This window comes from Tiliqua scincoides, chromosome 13, assembly GCF_035046505.1.
Source record: "Tiliqua scincoides isolate rTilSci1 chromosome 13, rTilSci1.hap2, whole genome shotgun sequence".
Taxonomy (NCBI): Eukaryota; Metazoa; Chordata; class Lepidosauria; order Squamata; family Scincidae; genus Tiliqua; species Tiliqua scincoides.
The window spans coordinates 4,968,360-4,985,964 of record NC_089833.1 but is presented as its reverse complement, the minus strand read 5'-3'; the positions used below and the strand labels follow the sequence as shown (position 1 = coordinate 4,985,964).

The 17,605-nt window shown below is 47.5% G+C and overlaps 2 pseudogenes; both read left to right on the top strand.

Annotated features, from left to right (window-relative positions):
- The first annotated feature begins 16,470 nt into the window (after positions 1-16,470).
- LOC136634114 (5S ribosomal RNA) lies at positions 16,471-16,585 on the top strand (annotated as a pseudogene).
- A 221-nt stretch (positions 16,586-16,806) lies between these two features.
- LOC136634024 (5S ribosomal RNA) lies at positions 16,807-16,921 on the top strand (annotated as a pseudogene).
- Positions 16,922-17,605: the final 684 nt, after the last annotated feature.

Below are 17,605 nucleotides of genomic sequence, written 5' to 3'. Positions count from 1 at the left end.
AGCCTCTTCCATAACTGGATGTAGCCACAAGGCAGTGGAGGTTTGGGATCAGAGTTTTCCTTCTCTCAGATGAGCTGCCTTCCCAGGCTGAGGAGTCCCATCTACCCGGTGGCTGTTTAGTCGCCTCTTACGACAAGTACAGCCAAACTGAGGGCCTATTCTTATCCCCAGCCCCCAGGGGTATACTGAACTATAATCCTCCCCATAAATACCCTGGCAATAGGGGTGCAGTCTGTCACCTTCCTCCCTTCCCCTTTTCTACTCCTCCAAACACTTGTTGAAAAGAGCAGCAAAAACAGAGGATGCAAAAAGGTTCAAAAATCCAAACCCCGTTCCATTTCTGCTCTAATCCCAGCCAAACTATCTGTGGGTCATCGTCCCCCACCCCCCGCAGACCCTGGAGCATAAATATTCTCACAGATTGGTTCCCTGTGCAACTGGAACATTCATGTACATTTCATGTCTCTATTAACCGCTCAGCCACCCAGTGACAGCAGCTTTACAACCCTCCACCTTTTTGGAGAGGAAAGAGAGGGGCATGCTGGTAACATCCTACTGTTCACACAAAGGATCACTGATTGATCCATCACCATGGATGCACATGCAATGCACACGCTTGTCAGAGATGTGAGCCACTGGTGCAGTGTCACACACCTCCCTCTCATCAAGCCACCCGAGAATCTCTGGGCCAATGTTAGCACCTTGGGTGGTAACCAGCCCATTTGCCCATCCTTCAACCTCCCTTTCTTTGCATCCCTGCATGCCCTCCTCACACCTGAGCATGCCATGAGTCGGAGCCCACTCAGCAGCTTTGCAAACCCTCATTGCTAGATAAGCGATGTTCAATGTTGTTCATCTCATGGCACACTGTATGGTCTTTATGTGCCTCTTGTGATGTCACTTCTGGGAGATTCTTCTGGGTTCTGCGGCTCTGTTTCTCGGGCAATGGTCTGTAAAAATAGACTGTCCCTCCACCAGCAAGCAGATGCCCTAGAAACAGAGTCACAGAGCCCAGAAGAGATTTTCAGCCATTTTCAACTGCTGTGTTTCAAACTCCTATGGCACACCCATGGACAGTTCGCGACACATCAACACACCACAGCTTACTGGTTGAAAATTGTTGCACTGACTAGACCAGGGGTGCTCAATAGGTAGATCGCGATCTACCGGTAGATCGCAAGGCAAAATGAGTAGATCGCGGAGTGCTGACCCCCCCTTCAGGTGCCTCTGGGAGGAAACGCCGGGAGAAAGGCCCATTGTACTCAATGGGGCTTATTCCCAGGTAAGTGTGGCTAGGATTGCAGCCTCACAGCCTAATCCTAGGCATGTCTACTCAGGAGTAAGTCCTGTTATACTCAGTGGGGCTCAAGGTACACCAACATACATTGTACACATAAATGTTATGTGTTATGATGGCGCGAACATTGTAAAAAAAACTCTGGTAGATCTCCGGGCCTTGCTGGGTTTCAAAGTAGCTCTCGAGCCAAAAAAAAGTGTGAGCACCCCTGGACTAGACCATTGCAACCACCTGCATGGTCAGTAACAGCCAAGATGTGCTACTGGAGTAACTCAAGCAAGGCTGCTCCATTTTGAGCCAAAAGCATTTCAATAAGAATAGGAGCATGACTCGGGGCGCATGTTCGCCTGTTCCCAATATGATTTATTCCTGGTGAACCAAATTCCCCGTGAACCATTGTGGGATTAACATAATACACTAGGTCTGTGAACGCCATTTCACGGCCCTGTTTCACATAGGAGGGATCCCTTCCACAGCGTGTCTTGCTGAAGTCAGCATGAAAGCATCAAGCATGAATTTCAGATGGAGGCGGGCCGATTTGGTGTGGGGGAAGCAGATGCTACATTCTCGAGATTAAAACTACGACGACATCGGTTGATTGGTTGCTTTATGCGGTGGGAAGGAAGTTAGACCGTGATGAATGAACCATCTTATCTTGGCTCTTCGCCCTAATGCTGGATACCGCTACAGTAAATGGGCAAAGATATTAAGGGCCCCTGGAAAATCTCCCACAAAAAACTGCCAGCTCTCTCTGACTCTTAATAGCTCCAGGTCTTTGCCTCCGACTGTGAAATGAGGAATTCATTAACTTGCCATTTGACAAAATAAAAAAAAATGCTGCTGTTTCAAACATTTGGAGGGTGGCTGGGAGGGAATTATTGGATTTGTAATTTAACACATAAAAATTATATCCTTTGCAGACTTCTAATGGGATTCTCAGGCTGGCCACAGAGGCTTCCTTGAATAATTGCCATATATCATGACGTACAATCGAAACAAGCAAGGCAGAATCTCATTCAGGAAGTATTCATAAGAACATAAGAAGAGCCCCACTGGATCAGGCCAAGAGCCCATTTAGTCCAGCTTCCTGTATCTCACAGTGGCCCACCAAATGCCCCAGGGAGCATGCAAGACAACAGACACAACATGCGTCCTGGTGCCCTCCCCTGCACCTGGCAATCAGAGGCAGACTGCCTCTAAAACCAAGAGCTTGCACACACCTACCATGACTTGTAACCCGTAATGAACAATTCCTCCAGAAATTTGTCCAATCCCCTCTTAAAGCCATCCAGGCAAGATGCCATCACTACATCCTGTGGCAAGGAGTTCCACAAACTAATTATACATTGGGTAAAGAAATATTTTCTTCTGTCTGTCCTAACTCTCCCAACACTCAACTTTTGTGGATGTCCCCTGGTTCTAGTGTTACGTGAGAGGGAAAAGAGTGTCTCTCCATGCACTCTGTCCATCCCCTGCATGATTTTGTATGTCTCAATCATGTGTGAATCCCACTGCAATCCAACCGATGGCATATGGTCTCTGGGAGGTTTATGGCTATGTGTGTGTGTGTGTGTGTGTGTGTGTGTAGATTGCACAATTTATAGCATCCTTACCTCCACTGGTAAAGCGGGTGATGACAATTTTGGCAAGGCGATTGCCTAATGACTTTCAAATATAATTATAAACATATTTCAATATAAAGTGTGGTGCCAAAGTCAAATATATACCAGCTAAGTGAAATTAACCTTCAAGTGATACTTGAATAACAGTAAACCACAAGGGTATGTAAGAGATTAGATATACTGTAGTCTAATTATGTTACAATATTTCACCTCATTAATCTCCTAGGAAACAAAAACCACAACAGTTAAACGCTGTAATTAACAAACCCTATTTCAAACTTGATTTTAATTTTATACGACTTTGCAATATTATCTGGAGCAATTATATAAGAGACAAACAACAACAAAGATAAAGGGAATGTTAAAGTTCTCTAGAGAAGACGTCAGAAACTATCTGATGCTTTTAACCTGGGAGGGGGAAGAAAGTAGGCCATCTGTACATCGGAGGATTCCCATATTTAGAAAGATTCATCAAGAAGGAGGCTACTGAATTTGGTCCCTTTTATCCCTCTCTAGAATCTGGTGACAAAATGAAAGACCCCCAACCAGATCTACACTGAGAACTTCCTTGTCTCAACCCTATCCTTGCTAGCACCCAGGGGTACAGCAGCACCAAAATGGTGACTGCTGCATCTTACAGGCACTGGAACAGCACCAGGAGTCTCCTTGGGGTAAGGGAGTGTTTGCTCCCTTGCCCTGAGTGATGCTTCCATGATGCCAATGGGTCATAAGAACATAAGAACAGCCCCACTGGATCAGGCCACAGGCCCATCTAGTCCAGCTTCCTGTATCTCACAGCGGCCCATCAAATGCCCCAGGGAGCACACCAGCCAACAAGAGACTTGCATCCTGGTGCCCTCCCTTGCATAAGCGTGTGCCACTTTTGTGTGCCACTTTTGAGGGGCACAGACCCAAGGAGGCCTATGTCGGGCTGCTCAGGTCAGAAGGGAGCATAGGATATGGCAGTAGAGTCTGCTGCCACAACCGCTCCACTCCTGGGCCCGATCCTCACCACCAGATGTCTCAGGGAGTACACAAGAAAGAGACCTGTTGCCAATCCCTTGCACCCAGCATTCTGAGGTAGCCCACCAGGAGGTTGCATATACCCATCATGACTTGTAATCTGTGATGGACTTTTCTTCTAGAAACCTGTCCAATCCCCTTTTAAAGGCATCTAAGCCAGACACCATCACCACATCCTGTGGCAAGGAGTTCCACAGACTGATTACATGCTGGATCAAGAAATATTTTCCGTTTTTTGTCCTAACTCTCCTGACACTCAGTGTTAGTGGATGTGCCCTGGTTCTGGTGTTGTATGAGAGGGAAAAGAACATCCCTCTCTCTACTCTATCCATCCCCTGCATCATTTTGTATGTCTCAATCATACCGCCCCCCGCACCTTTTTTCTAGACTGAAGATCCCCAAATGCTGCAGCCTTTCCTCATAAGGGAGGTGCCCCAGTCCAGTAATCATTTTGCTCATCCCTTTCTGCACACCTTTTTGTGTTCCACCATGCTCCTTTTGAGATGTGGCAATGTGCATTGAATGAGCACAGCCCAATCATTCTTTCTGCAAGCACAGAACCAGGCCTACTTATCTCTGTATTTTGAGCTCTTCTGATCAATTTCTTGTGACCTCTTTGGTTTTTCCAGGGCTGAAAGTGGCACTTGCTTTCAGTGACACATATCAAGTTGTTGGACTTGCAGGTGACATTTTATGTGTTTAAAAGAAAAAAAAGTTTTGCCACTTTTTATTCTTCTTTCGAAGGTGACCGTCTCCCTACAGTAAGTGGAGACAAGCCAATGGGTTTTTCATCATTATGAGAAAAGTTTTACTATCTTGGACTTAATATTTTAGATGGCTCTTTGAATACCACTGAATGGACAAAAGGAAGTCCTTCACACAGACCATAACTTATTCTCTGAACTGTACTGTACAAGAGGTGGTGATGACCACTTCCTTAAAGGGAAGAAAAAAGAAATCAAGCAGACTGATGGTGGATGAAATTGTCAATGGCTCTGTCAATCGATGGCCCACCCTGTCACCAGGTTACACCCATTGGCTGCCAAGTTTGGGCCTGCTGCCAAGAGCTCGCCACTGGTCTGCAGTGGAGGTGCACTGGCCTGGCACTGATGGACCTCCCTTGGCGCAGAGCTTGGGGTGAATAAGCGGCGACCCAGGCAAAAGATCTGAGCACCTAACGGCCTTGGTGGTGTGGGCTGTTGCAGCACACTGGGGGAGCAGCTGCCCGGCCAGCCCATCTGTGGAGCTGCAGGCTGTGGCAGCCGCCTCAGGTCGGCCTGAGATCTCACACTATCTCAGGCCAGTCAGCCAACCAGAAGGAGTGGGGCCACTCAGGCCAGCGGGTGAGCTCAAAAGGAGCCTGGTTGCCAAGGAGAGCAGTTGCTTCGAGATGGCTGGGAAAACCTCCTCTTGCCTTACCCTGGCCTGTCCCTTGCCTAAAAGGGGCTAGGAATACCCCAGCCCCAAAGATGGAAATCCAGCCCTCAAAATTGGGGGAGCCCAGCCCTGATCCATGGGGGCACTCACTCCCATCTGCCTGGGGCAGGACAGAAGCCCATTGCCCAGAGCCCCAACACCTACCCAGGGGGCTACCCAGGGGCACCCAGGCTTCCCAGGCCAAGCCAAGGGCTTCCCCAGCACCCCACCCAGCCCGAGCGGGTCCTCAACAGCAACACCAGCACCTTAGAGAAAGGATCTACAGGTTTCATAAACCGGCTGTGTAAAACATTCTAATGGACTGTGTGTGTACTTATGAGACAGGATAAGTCCCTGCCAGGCTGGGCCTCCCGGAACAAACCCCTACCTCCACTATGGACAAGACAGGCTCCTAGTTGTGATGGGATCCTTGCCTCCTCCAGCTTTAGGGCCTAATCCTAAAGAGCCATAGCGATGGCACTGAGCTACAGTGCCGGCGCTGGGTGTCATAATCACACTGTAAAGCATATTTAAGGCATTCTCCAAGTAGGGAGATATTATTATATTTTTGCAAAGTCGGGTAGGTGTTATTGGCTGGTTTGTTTTATCCAGACATCGAGACCTTCCCAAGGAGGTGGGATGCCTGCTTTCTGTCCTATTTTGCTGTTATAAATACTGTTTCAAGATGTAGGCTGTTCCCAGTAAAACTGCTTTTTGTAGTTGGTGGATAGCAATATCTGTGGCCCTGATGCTGTCCAGGTGCTCTTCAAGATGCTACGGGATAGCACTGAGGGCGTCAATCACCACTGGGATCACTTTGTTCTTCTGCCACAACCTTTCAATTTCTATTTCTAAATCTTCATATTTTATTCTTTTCCAGTTCTTTTTCTTCTACTTTACTGTCAACCTGGTAATGATAGATCAATTATTTTGACTTGCTTTTCTTTATCCTCAACTATAGTTATATCTGGTGTATGGTGCGATAGATGTTTGTCTGTAGTCCAAAATCCCATAGTATTTTGACATCTTCATTTCAATTGAGCGGTCCCATCACTTTCTGGTTGCAGGTAGCTTGTATTTCTTGCAGATGTTCCAGTGTATCATTGTTACCTTGTATTGTACAATGTAACTTGTTGCAACCTTTTTATCATCATCATCAGGTTTGTTGAGCTGTATCTTTAATGGAAAAAAAAAACTTGTTTTTTTTCACCAGTCCATCTCTTCTAGAAGAAAACAAGCAGGTAGCTTGTATTTTTTACAGGAATTCCAGTGTATCAGTGTTGTTACCTTGTATTGAACAATATACCTTGTTGCAACCTTTTTATCATCATCATCTGGTTTGTTGAGCTGTTTCTTTAATGGAAAAAAAAAACCTTTTTTTTCCCACCATCCCATCTCTTCTAGAAGAAAAAAAGCAAGCAGCTTGTATTTTTACAGGTGATCCAGTGTATCATTGTTGTTACCTTGTATTGTACAATTGTTGCAACCTTTTTATCATCATCTGGTTTGTTGAGCTGTATCTTTAATGGATACATTTAATTTAATACATTCCATCTCTTCTAGAAGAAAAGAAGCAGGTAGCTTGTATTTTTTACAGGTGTTCCAGTGTATCATTGTTGTTACCTTGTACTGTACAATGTACCTTGGTGCAATCTTTTTATCATCATCAATATCTTCTGATTTGTTGAGTTGTATCTTTAATGGGGAAAAAAACCTGTTTTTTCTTCTTCTTCTTCTTCATCGTTTTCTGGTTTGTTGAGCTGCATCTTTAATGAAAAAAACCTGTGTTCCCCCCTCCCATCCCATCTCTTCTAGAAGAAAATAAGGTTTCATTTGAAAGGGCACAATGTTGGTGAGAAATAAACCAAAAGGTTCATGTTTCAATAAAACACAAATGAACACATTTTTTTAAAAGCCATGTTCAGAAACAGGGAAGTGTTTGAAGGGGAAGGAAGAAGAAAAATCATTGGACTATAACAGTTTTCCATTAGGGCAATGTAATGCGTGCTAAAGTTCAGGTGATGTGTGGGTGTCTCCTTGAAGAAGATATTCTGTATATTGGATGTGCCATAAATACTACCCACCGAACTGCACCTCAGGCTAAAGCAACGACATCCTTGAGCGGTCCTGGGAAATATACCGCGTGGTTGGAATCTGAATTACAGTGGCAAACAAACACTTTGCATCTGCTTGTCCGGTGGACACCCACAATTTGCAATTTAGTCATCCACAAGCTCTGCTTGTGCTCGTAATTGAATTAGACTTTGAAATAAGGCAACATTGGTTTACAGGGAGCTTAAAAAAAAGAGCACACCTTTGGAGGTTTATGGTCATCATAAAAGAGGATGGCAAGCTGCAAACAAGGGCTAAGATTAATCAGTGCGAAGTCGTAGAGACCTGCATTGTGGGAGAAAAGAAGTCTGGTGCCAAGAGCATCTTGAGGTTTTGGAAACTGAAAGTCATGTCCATTCAAGTCTGCTCTTTGTAGACTTTAGGTAGGAACATGGGGGTAGGAACTTGATTAGACAAAACAAGGCACAGCATCACACCCTATTTAAGGAACAGGATGGGTGATATTGTCACAAGTTTTGCATAAAAATGTATCTCATGGTACTGAACTGCTGGGTCTGTATCATTTCAGGTGGTAGTGCATCACATGATTAAATACACTCCTATCTAGGATGGCCATCCTCTTCCACTGAGCACAGAGCTTTGGGAGGGATGCACATGGAGCAGTGAGGGAGGAAGGGGACACCCACCTAGCCAACCAGATCAGCCAAATCAACCCTGGCGATCAATGGGGTGACAGATGCTGCAGGGCCCAATCCTATCCAATTTTCCGGCACCGGTGTAGCTGCAATGCAGCCCCAAGGTAAGGGAACAAATGTTCCAGTACCTTGAGGAGGCCTCTGTGACTGTTGCCCCACCACAAGATACAGTGCATGCCCCATTGGCACAGCTGCACTGGCACTGCAAAATTGAATAGGATTGGGCCACAGACAGATAGCCCTCACATCCACGAATAAATACATTCATCTGAATAACATTTCCATGCATGTAGAAAACTAGCACATCAGCAAGACAGTTGGCGTAGCAACTCCCTCAACCATGCTAGCTTCCCTTGGACAGGGATCTTCTGAGGCTGGAAAGTGGCCCGTGTCTGGGGAATCTGTACCATTTATTCCTGATGATATTTTTATCAGAATATTCCCCCTCCCCCTTATCCAATGCATCTATAACAACGTATGTTAGCGCAAAATGACCAGGGCGCCATGACTGAGTATCGTGCAACGAATGAGTTACTTCAGAGAGAACTGCTGTCATGACTTCTGCTCAGGAAAGCATCTTAGAGTGTGACCCTGAGGAACAGGGATCAGAAAGACCAGCACTGAACCCAGTCCCAGGCCTCAACATCAGGTTGGATCCTAGTCTTCCTAGCCCAGGAGACCCCAGAGCTGGGCACCTTGGACCTTGAAACCTCAGAACGAGCACCTACTGAGCCGTATGCTCAAGCTCCTTGAGGAATCAGTCCCTTCCACCCCTTGAATCTCATACTTCCTAGCATGGACACATAAGCACTGGCAATGGGCCAGATGAAATGTGACAGAGTGACAGAGGAGTGCAAGAATTCCGGCCCGAGGAGCACTCTTTGAATTCTAGGTAGCAGGGAGGAGTTTGGGAGCGGTAGCCTAATCATGTAAGCGCTTAAAGACCCATTCCTATCCTCAAGACACACCAATGTATCTCAGGGGTGGATCCAATGTTTGTGTTTGGGGAGGGGCATGAGCACCGCCTTCTCCAGGGTTCAGGTCAACCAGGCAGGTACACCTGGGCTCCTGCCTGGACTTGGAGCCCAAATCTACCTGCCAAGTAGACCTGGGTTCCCATTCTGACCCTGCGTCTGGAGTCACCTCTTCCAGTCGGAAGACCTGGGTTCCTGCCTGGACTTGGAGCCCAGATCTTTCTACCATGTAGACCTGGGCTTCCATTCTGACTGCCCTCTGGAGTTGCCTCTTCCAGGCAGGTAGACCTGATCTCCTGACCATACTTGGGCTGCTCCCCATCGGGTGGGTGCCCTTTCCTTCTGGCACAACAGTTTTTGGGGGGCCCATGGCCCCCCCTTGGATTCATCCCTGCTGTATCTCCATGTACACCAGTACAGCAACAACCCTAGCAGTGCACAAGCCCATCTATCTGCTAAAGGATCTGCTACGCATGAGAGTGCAATATCATCAAAACATTGCTACAGTTAAGTTGCTCAGATGTCACTCAGACACCCTGTAATGTCCATGGCCGGAGGAGGCCCCTGCCCTGGGGTCGATTCCGAGCACGAGGGGCTTACCCGGTCTAGGCGTGGTGGTCGGCAGTGAACAAACGAGCAGGAAGCATTTACATAGACGGTTTATTTGGGTCAACCTCTTTACATTCATGGGGGATCGTTACTTCACGACCCCCTTCCATCTAGGCTGACTGGTGTCGTCGCCGTCGGAGCAGCTCAGGCCCCGGTCCTTTGGGTTCTTTGGAGCTTGTAGTCCGGGCCCCTCAGCCCTGTGCCCGTGTTCTGGAAGACCCTGCCCCAGCTGGCTGGGGTCAGGCTGGTTGGCCTTGGGAGGGCCCATGGTCCCTGGGTGTTGGCTCCCTTCTCTGTTGGTTCTCCTGGGCTGTAGTTGGCATCAAGTGCCCATCTCAACCACCAAGGCTCTCCAGGGTATGCCCTCTGGGTCTGGGCAGGCCCTGGGTCAGGGAGGTCTCTGTCCCAGCCTCCTCTCTCTAGGGCTGACTGCAGCCCCCTCCCTACAGAGGCCTCTCTCCTTTCCTTTTGGCCTGGGTCACCTTCTCCCAGCAGCTTCCCTCTGGAGAGGAGTGACCTCTCTCCTTCCTCTCCAGCTCCCTTATGAGGCTTACTTCAGGTCTGCCTAACCCCACCCTTCCGGCCCACATGTCTTCCTGCTCCCAGCTGTCCCTACTTCTGTGTAGGTGTCCTGCACGGGCCTCCAGTCCTGCTGACACTTGGGGCTTACTCCCAAGTAGGCCTTGACTCCCGAGGAGACCCCTGTGTCCGGGGAACCCCTGGTCAACTGAGCCGGGCCCCAGGTGACACACCCATACATATGTTCCACCCCTGTTTGCTATTAGGATTGGAGGGTGAGGAAAAGAGGGGAGACTGTTTTTCAAATGCCGAAATAGGAAGGCGGCTTCAGATCCGCTCACAGAGGGTCTGGGTGCAACAGCAGCATAGCCAGAGGGCACAGTAAGAGCTGCAATGCACCATGTAACCAGCCCCTTCCGCTCACCGTCCATTCCAGGCAGCAAAGGCAAATGGGCAGGAGATGCCATTCAGTTCAACAAAGGCCTGATGACATCACTGCCCTGAACTGCTCCGACAGTGAGTGGGTGGGGCCACTTAAATGGCGCATTGCAGCACATGCTCTACTTCCTGCAGCACCCCCCCTCTACTGGGGTGTAATTCCAGCCCACCCATGCCTGACGATCTTGTCAGCTTCACTCAAAAATTCCTCAGAGCAGTGTTTCTCAAACTGTGGGTCGGGACCCACTAGGTGGGTCACAAGCCAATTCCAGGTGGTTCCCCATTCATTTCTCTATTTTATTTTTAATATATTAGACTGGTTTGTGACTGCATTTGGGGAAATGTTACAGATCTGTAATTTTAACAGGCTACTATGAATATGCTTTTAACAATGATACTCCTGGGTAAGTGTGGGTAGGATCGCAGCCTAGGATTGTTAGAAATTTTCCTGCTGGTCAGGTGACCTGGACCCACTGGATGATGGGAAATTTTCCCATCATCCAGTGGGTCCAGGCCACCTGACCAGTGGGTCCTGACTTCCAGTGGGTCCTGACAGATTCTCATTCTAAAAAGTGGGTCCAGGTGCTAAACGCTTGAGAACCGCTGTCTTAGAGGACTGCATGATGCTTTTCCATTTCGCAGCAAAGTGGCAGCAATACTACTTCTGCCCACAGTGCCTGTGGGGGGGGGGAGGGGGGAATCTCTGATTACAAGATATGGTAGTTAGCGATACCAGGTGCAATATGTTAGCTCGCCATCCCTGATGTGGAGATGTAATTGACAGAGTCCTAAAAAGGACTCTTAGGAGGGGGAAAGATCAGATTGCCTGACATGCTGGAATCAAAAAAGAACATGTTAGAGCTAATGGTTCCATCACCAGACCTGCAGTCCTTTCGCCCCCAGTATCATCATTCAAGTGCTCCCCCCACCACATTCTTCCCCTTTTTTTCCTCCTTAAACAGTGACAATTACACAACAACAAAAATCACTAATAGAAAGGGAAAAGATTAATTGGGAAGTTGCCTTGAGAGTACAAATGGTCCAGACCTGACAGTTCTGTAATGTAAGCAATTAAGGTAGCATTTTGAGCTACATTACTGAGAGCAGCTGTATGATCGGCCGTTGCTTCTATGGCGGGTGGGTGGTTATCTGCTGGTCGAGCACAGAGAAAGGAAAGAGGCAAAAAGCAGCTGACACCCAGATGGTGGTGGATCAAGGCCCTCGCTGCTCCACAGAAGACTGGACACACTCAGCAGCGCATGGAAGGGGGTGTAAAATGCAAAGTAATGAAAGGTGCCCACCGGCTTGGACTTGGATTGGCACCAGCATTCTGAAGACATGGACTTGGAAATGTCCTTCAGGGTTCCTCCAGGAGAGAAACAACTGAGTATTTTCAAGGGAGGCCCAGTGAGTTTCTGTAAGAGTAGAGAAAATGTCTGTACAACCCTATCACAGGGTTTCCCAAACTGTGGACCCACCAGTGGGTCACGACCTGATGTTGGCGGGTCATGATACAGACACGTTGATAGTTAGAGGTGTTTGTTTCTGGTGAGTAAGATAGGATTACAGCCTTACTGAACATAAATGTAAAGAACACCATTTTTTTGACAAGCTGACAAGGAAAATGTATTGAGCCCTTTGGAAAGTGAAACTGAGCTGTGAAACTGCGTATTTACTCATGAGCAGGCAAATGTGCCTCAGCTCCTAACAAAGGGCTAGCAAGACCACCAGAATTTTCCTGATTCAATGAAGGAGCTCAGCAAATACTCCCTACCTCATTTTTCATCTCATGGATGAAGCACTAATATTGTCCAGGCTACCATCAGTTTTTGGACAATTGACAAGGTACACTGCACTGCTGGTGGGCGGGCTCACATCCCCCATTGGCCCTACTAATAAATGACCCTCTCCCAAATTCCCATGGCACACCTGAGGACCATTTGTGACACATCAATGTGCCATGGCACAGTGGTTGAAAATAGCTGCCCTACATAGTAAAAAGTATTTTTTTCAAGCTCATAAAGCTAGGTGAATCCTGATAGAGTGTTATTTTGAAAAGTGGGTCCTGATGATAAAAGGTTTGGGGACCAGTGCCCTGTCATGTACAAATATTCATTATTCACCCATAATTCCAATGTATAACCAGCACTGAAACTAGAATTTCAGAACCAGACTAAGGAATTTTAAGTACTTTTCTGGACTTTAGCAATACCGTTTTTGGTTTTTTTTTAATGTGGGAGGAAGATTTCTGGGAAGGGTACAGGGCATAGGCATTTTCCAGGGCCCCCATGGAATGCCTGCCTGTCCTGATGTTGCACTGGATCCCACCACTACTACTGTGATAGCTCTGGTTCCTGAAAATCATAGCTTTCACATCTACAACAGAGTAAGTTTCTAGCCCTCATGATTACGAATCTATTCTTGAAAGAGGATTAGCAATACTTGGGGTGGAAGGAGGGAGTCTCAGAAGTCAGTTGCCAAATAAAAGCCCTACTAGTTTGTGGCCAGGCTTCAGTATCTTTCAGAAGCTCCTGGCCTCTTTCCCACAGGAATGCCTGCTTGGAGAAGAGGGTTGGAATACATGACCTCTAAGGTCCCTTCCAACTCAATAATCCCACGGTTCTGTGATTCCATGCCTAGCAAAACCAGGATAAATAATGTAAAGCAGAATGAAATATGTTCCTGGTGGAGTCAGGGGGCATTCTGCCCACCACACTTCAGGGGTTCACTCCCTGTACTGCATAAACACAGAAGCAAGGTAGTATTTAGGGTTTCCTATGACCTATTTCCTTCGTTTAAACCCTTCTCTTTCTGGGGTATTAAACCTATTTATGTGCAAAGCAGTTTTCCAAACAGAGTACAATTGTGATGCAAGTTTACAACCAGTCACAGTAGTGTGTATGAGAATCCTGTCACAGCTCGGCAAGTAGTGTCTGGGGACTGGATCCCTGTGCTTGTGGAGCTCTGTCCGCCTTTTCGTTGGCCTTGCCTCCAGCAGCAGCAAGGGACAATCCCATTGGTGAAGAATGCCCCCTGCCTCCACCAGGAACAAGACTCACCCAGGTAAGGCAAACTCCTGTTTTCTCCCGGAGTAAGGGGTTGAATGTCCCCTTACCCCAAGGAAGCCTCAGCAGCACCTATTCCCATGTTGGATGCAGTACGGGCCCCACTGGATCGAAGTGCGTGACTTTGTTAGCTTCCTGCTAGGAGCTGACCTCTTGATCAATAGAGCTCTATGTGTATTTCCAAATTTATATGGTGCTCCTTTATGTCTGAGGCTCTCCTTTCATTTCGCTGGAAGGGCATACTGTGGACACTAGAAAAATGCGCATATCCATGTTCTCTCCATCATAGCATAAAATTTAGTCTGTCCCTGATGAAAGTATGTTTGATGTCTTTCATCTGCAAGGTGCCTTGACTGTAGAGATGAAACTCCCCCCCCCCCCCCAAAAAAAAAATTTCCTGGGCAAAATTTGATGTTGATCATTTCCCAAGTAACCTTTGAATACTCAAATATTTGACACGAACTGAGATTTGATTTTAATATTTGATGTGATATGGTTATACTGGACAATGTTTGATAGCTAACATGCAGTGGTTTTTCATACTTGATAAAAATTTAATGGTTCCACAGAAAGGGAAGGGGGAAGGTGGATACCATTAAAATCATAGACATGGCCTATTTTCCATATATGATAGTTGACCTGCAAGAATATGTAGCCCATACATAGTGATTGACAGTCATTTTATTATTAAGATGTACTCTGTTTCAAGAGAATGTTCCTCAAGCAGTTTTACATGGCAGGATAAATAGGATAGAATAGGCAGGATAAAAAGAAAAGTGGTATTTAGAGATTGATGACTGACAGCTTACGAATAAAGTCGGGTGTGCACAAAAGACTCGGAATTCTGCACCCAGCCTATCCAAATTCTGCACCAAGAAAAACTCAATTTCCCAGCCTATATAAATTATGCAGATTGAGAAGTTTGCATATTTCATTCTGCTTTACATTATTTATCCTGGTTTTGCTAGGCATGGAATCACAGAACCGTGGGATGTTTGAGTTGGAAGGGACCTTAGAGGTCATGTAGTCCAAACCTCTTCTCCGAGCAGGCATTCCTGTGGGAAAGAGGCCAGGAGCTTCTGAAAGATACTGAAGCCTGGCCACAAACTAGTAGGGCTTTTATTTGGCAACTGACTTCTGAGACTCCCTCCTCCCACCCCAAGTATTGCTAATCCTCTTTTAAGAATAGATTCGTAATCATGAGGGCTAGAAACTTACTCTGTTGTAGATGTGAAAGCTATGATTTTCAGGAACCAGAACTATCACAGTAGTAGTGGTGGGATCCAGTGCAACATCAGGACAGGCAGGCATTCCATGGGGGCCCTAGAAAATGCCTATGCCCTGTGCCCTTCCCAGAAATCTTCTTCCTCACCAATGGGATCTACCAGAGCAGTATCCCTTAGGGGGGGCAGTTAGATCACTCACTCTCACACCTTCAGAACCCTCTGGAGAACTTTCTTCCTGAAGGAAGCCTCTGCCGAGGTTCATAGATTTACCTTGTAGTGCTTAAAGAAATCAGGATGCGAACTCTAAGCCACTTGGCTAGAGTTACATGGGGCACCTTCTCGCCCATGGTAAGTTACAGATAGAGCGTCCGTCTTCCTGAATGGACAAGTGCATTCTGTATGGAAACTTAGGGCTCTTCTGACATGTAGTGTGTGCCAAGCCTTTTTCCTTCTAAACATACAAGTTGGGACAAAATGCTGGTAAAACTAGTTCTTGCGGTCAATGAAAAATTGAAAACTGTGGGTAAGAAAAATGAGTCAATCCTAAGCACCACGGTGTGTGGAATACACATAAGTCAGAATGGATAAGGTCCCCCATTCAGATACCCTTCTTTCCGATGTTATAGCTACTAGAAAGGCAGTTTTATATGTCAGGACTCCATGGGACTATGGCCACAGGCTCGAAGGAAGGACTCATTAAAGATGTTAGGACCCTGCTCAGATCCCAATTTGGAAGCCTATGAACAGGAGGAATGTTCAGTAACACTACCCCTCTGAGAAAATGTTTGGGCGGGGGTCTGAAGATAGGCAGATAGACCCACCCCCTGCCACTTGGATGCCTTGGAGAGCCGCTACTTGACGATGTAGCGAACTAGTTCTAAGCTCCTTGACTAAGCCATCCTGGGGGAACTCCAAGATAACAAACACATCAGGGGAGGTAGCAGAGAAAACCTTATCCCTGCACCAGTCCCTAAAAGTTTTCCAGGTGGTCCTATACACGTTTCAAGCACTCAGAGGATAGTCTGGGCTTTGCAACCCTATTGGAGAAGCCCAATTGGTGCAATTCCAACTTTTCAGCCTCCACACTGTCAGTTGAAATCTGTGTGGTTGTGGGTATTGTAAGCGGCCTTGTAAGAGTAGAAAGAGTTTTCCCTTCACTTTGAAACAGCTGAGGAGGAGCTCCAAAGGAGATGACCGAACTCCAGCGAGGCAGGGAGGGTCTGGGGACCGGACCCCTGCACTTGTGGAGCTCTGCCCCCCTTTTCGCTGGGCCTGCCTCCAGCAGCAGTGAGGGGCAATCCCCTTGCTGAGGAATGCCCCTGCCTCCCCCAGGGAAACCACAGCAGTCTCTATGGGGCTATTTGGATCTCCACCAATGATATCATTGGCACAAATCCGGGCTGTCCTGTGTTACCCTGCACATGCCCTATCCCGTCTGATCCTGGAAGCTAAGCAGGGTCAGACCTGGTTAGTACTTGGATGGGAGACCGCCTGGGAATACAGGGTGCTGTAGGCTTATACCATAGACTTTCCATGCCCGATCTCGTCTGATCTCGGAAGCTAAGCAGGGTCAGGCCTGGTTAGTACTTGGATGGGAGACCGCCTGGGAATACCGGGTGCTGTAGGCTTATACCATAGACTTTCCATGCCCGATCTCGTCTGATCTCGGAAGCTAAGCAGGGTCAGGCCTGGTTAGTACTTGGATGGGAGACCGCCTGGGAATACCGGGTGCTATAGGCTTATACCATAGACTTTCCATGCCCGATCTCGTCTGATCTCGGAAGCTAAGCAGGGTCAGGCCTGGTTAGTACTTGGATGGGAGACCGCCTGGGAATACCGGGTGCTATAGGCTTATACCATAGACTTTCCATGCCCGATCTCGTCTGATCTCGGAAGCTAAGCAGGGTCAGGCCTGGTTAGTACTTGGATGGGAGACCGCCTGGGAATACCAGGTGCTGTAGGCTTATACCATAGTCTTTTGAGACTGAAGGTTGCCAACCATTTGTGTTGGGCTTTCAGGCCTGGAGGAGGGATAGGACACAGCGGTAGACACGGACATCACCCCCATCCCCTTCCTGAAACACACCCTCCCTGCCTGGTAACACCTCTCCTGCTGCCCAGCACACAGCCTACCTGCTCTGGCGGGCGCAGGCCTATGAGTGGTGGCGGCAGGCCGGAACAGGCCTTGCCACCAGCACTGCGGGCCTTTGCACTGCCGCAATCCCTTACGTAATTATCTGTAATCGCAATCACAACTGGGTTTTAATTATCTAATTAAGTCCTGTGGTTGGTCTGTGGAACTGCTTGCCACAGGATGTGGTGATGGCGTCTGGCCTGGACGCCTTTAAAAGGGGATTGGACAGGTTTCTGGAGGAAAAATCCATTATGGGTTACAAGCCATGATGTGTATGTGCAACCTCCTGATTTTAGAAATGGGCTATGTCAGATGCAAGGGAGGGCACCGGGATGCAGGTCTCTTGTTATCAGGTGTGCTCCCTGGGGCATTTGGTGGGGCTGCTGTGAGATACAGGAAGCTGGACTAGATGGGCCTATGGCCTGATCCAGTGGGGCTGTTCTTACGTTCTTAACTACAATTCCCAGGAGGCCTTGCAGGTCTCTTGTTATCTGGTGTGCTCCCTGGGGCATTT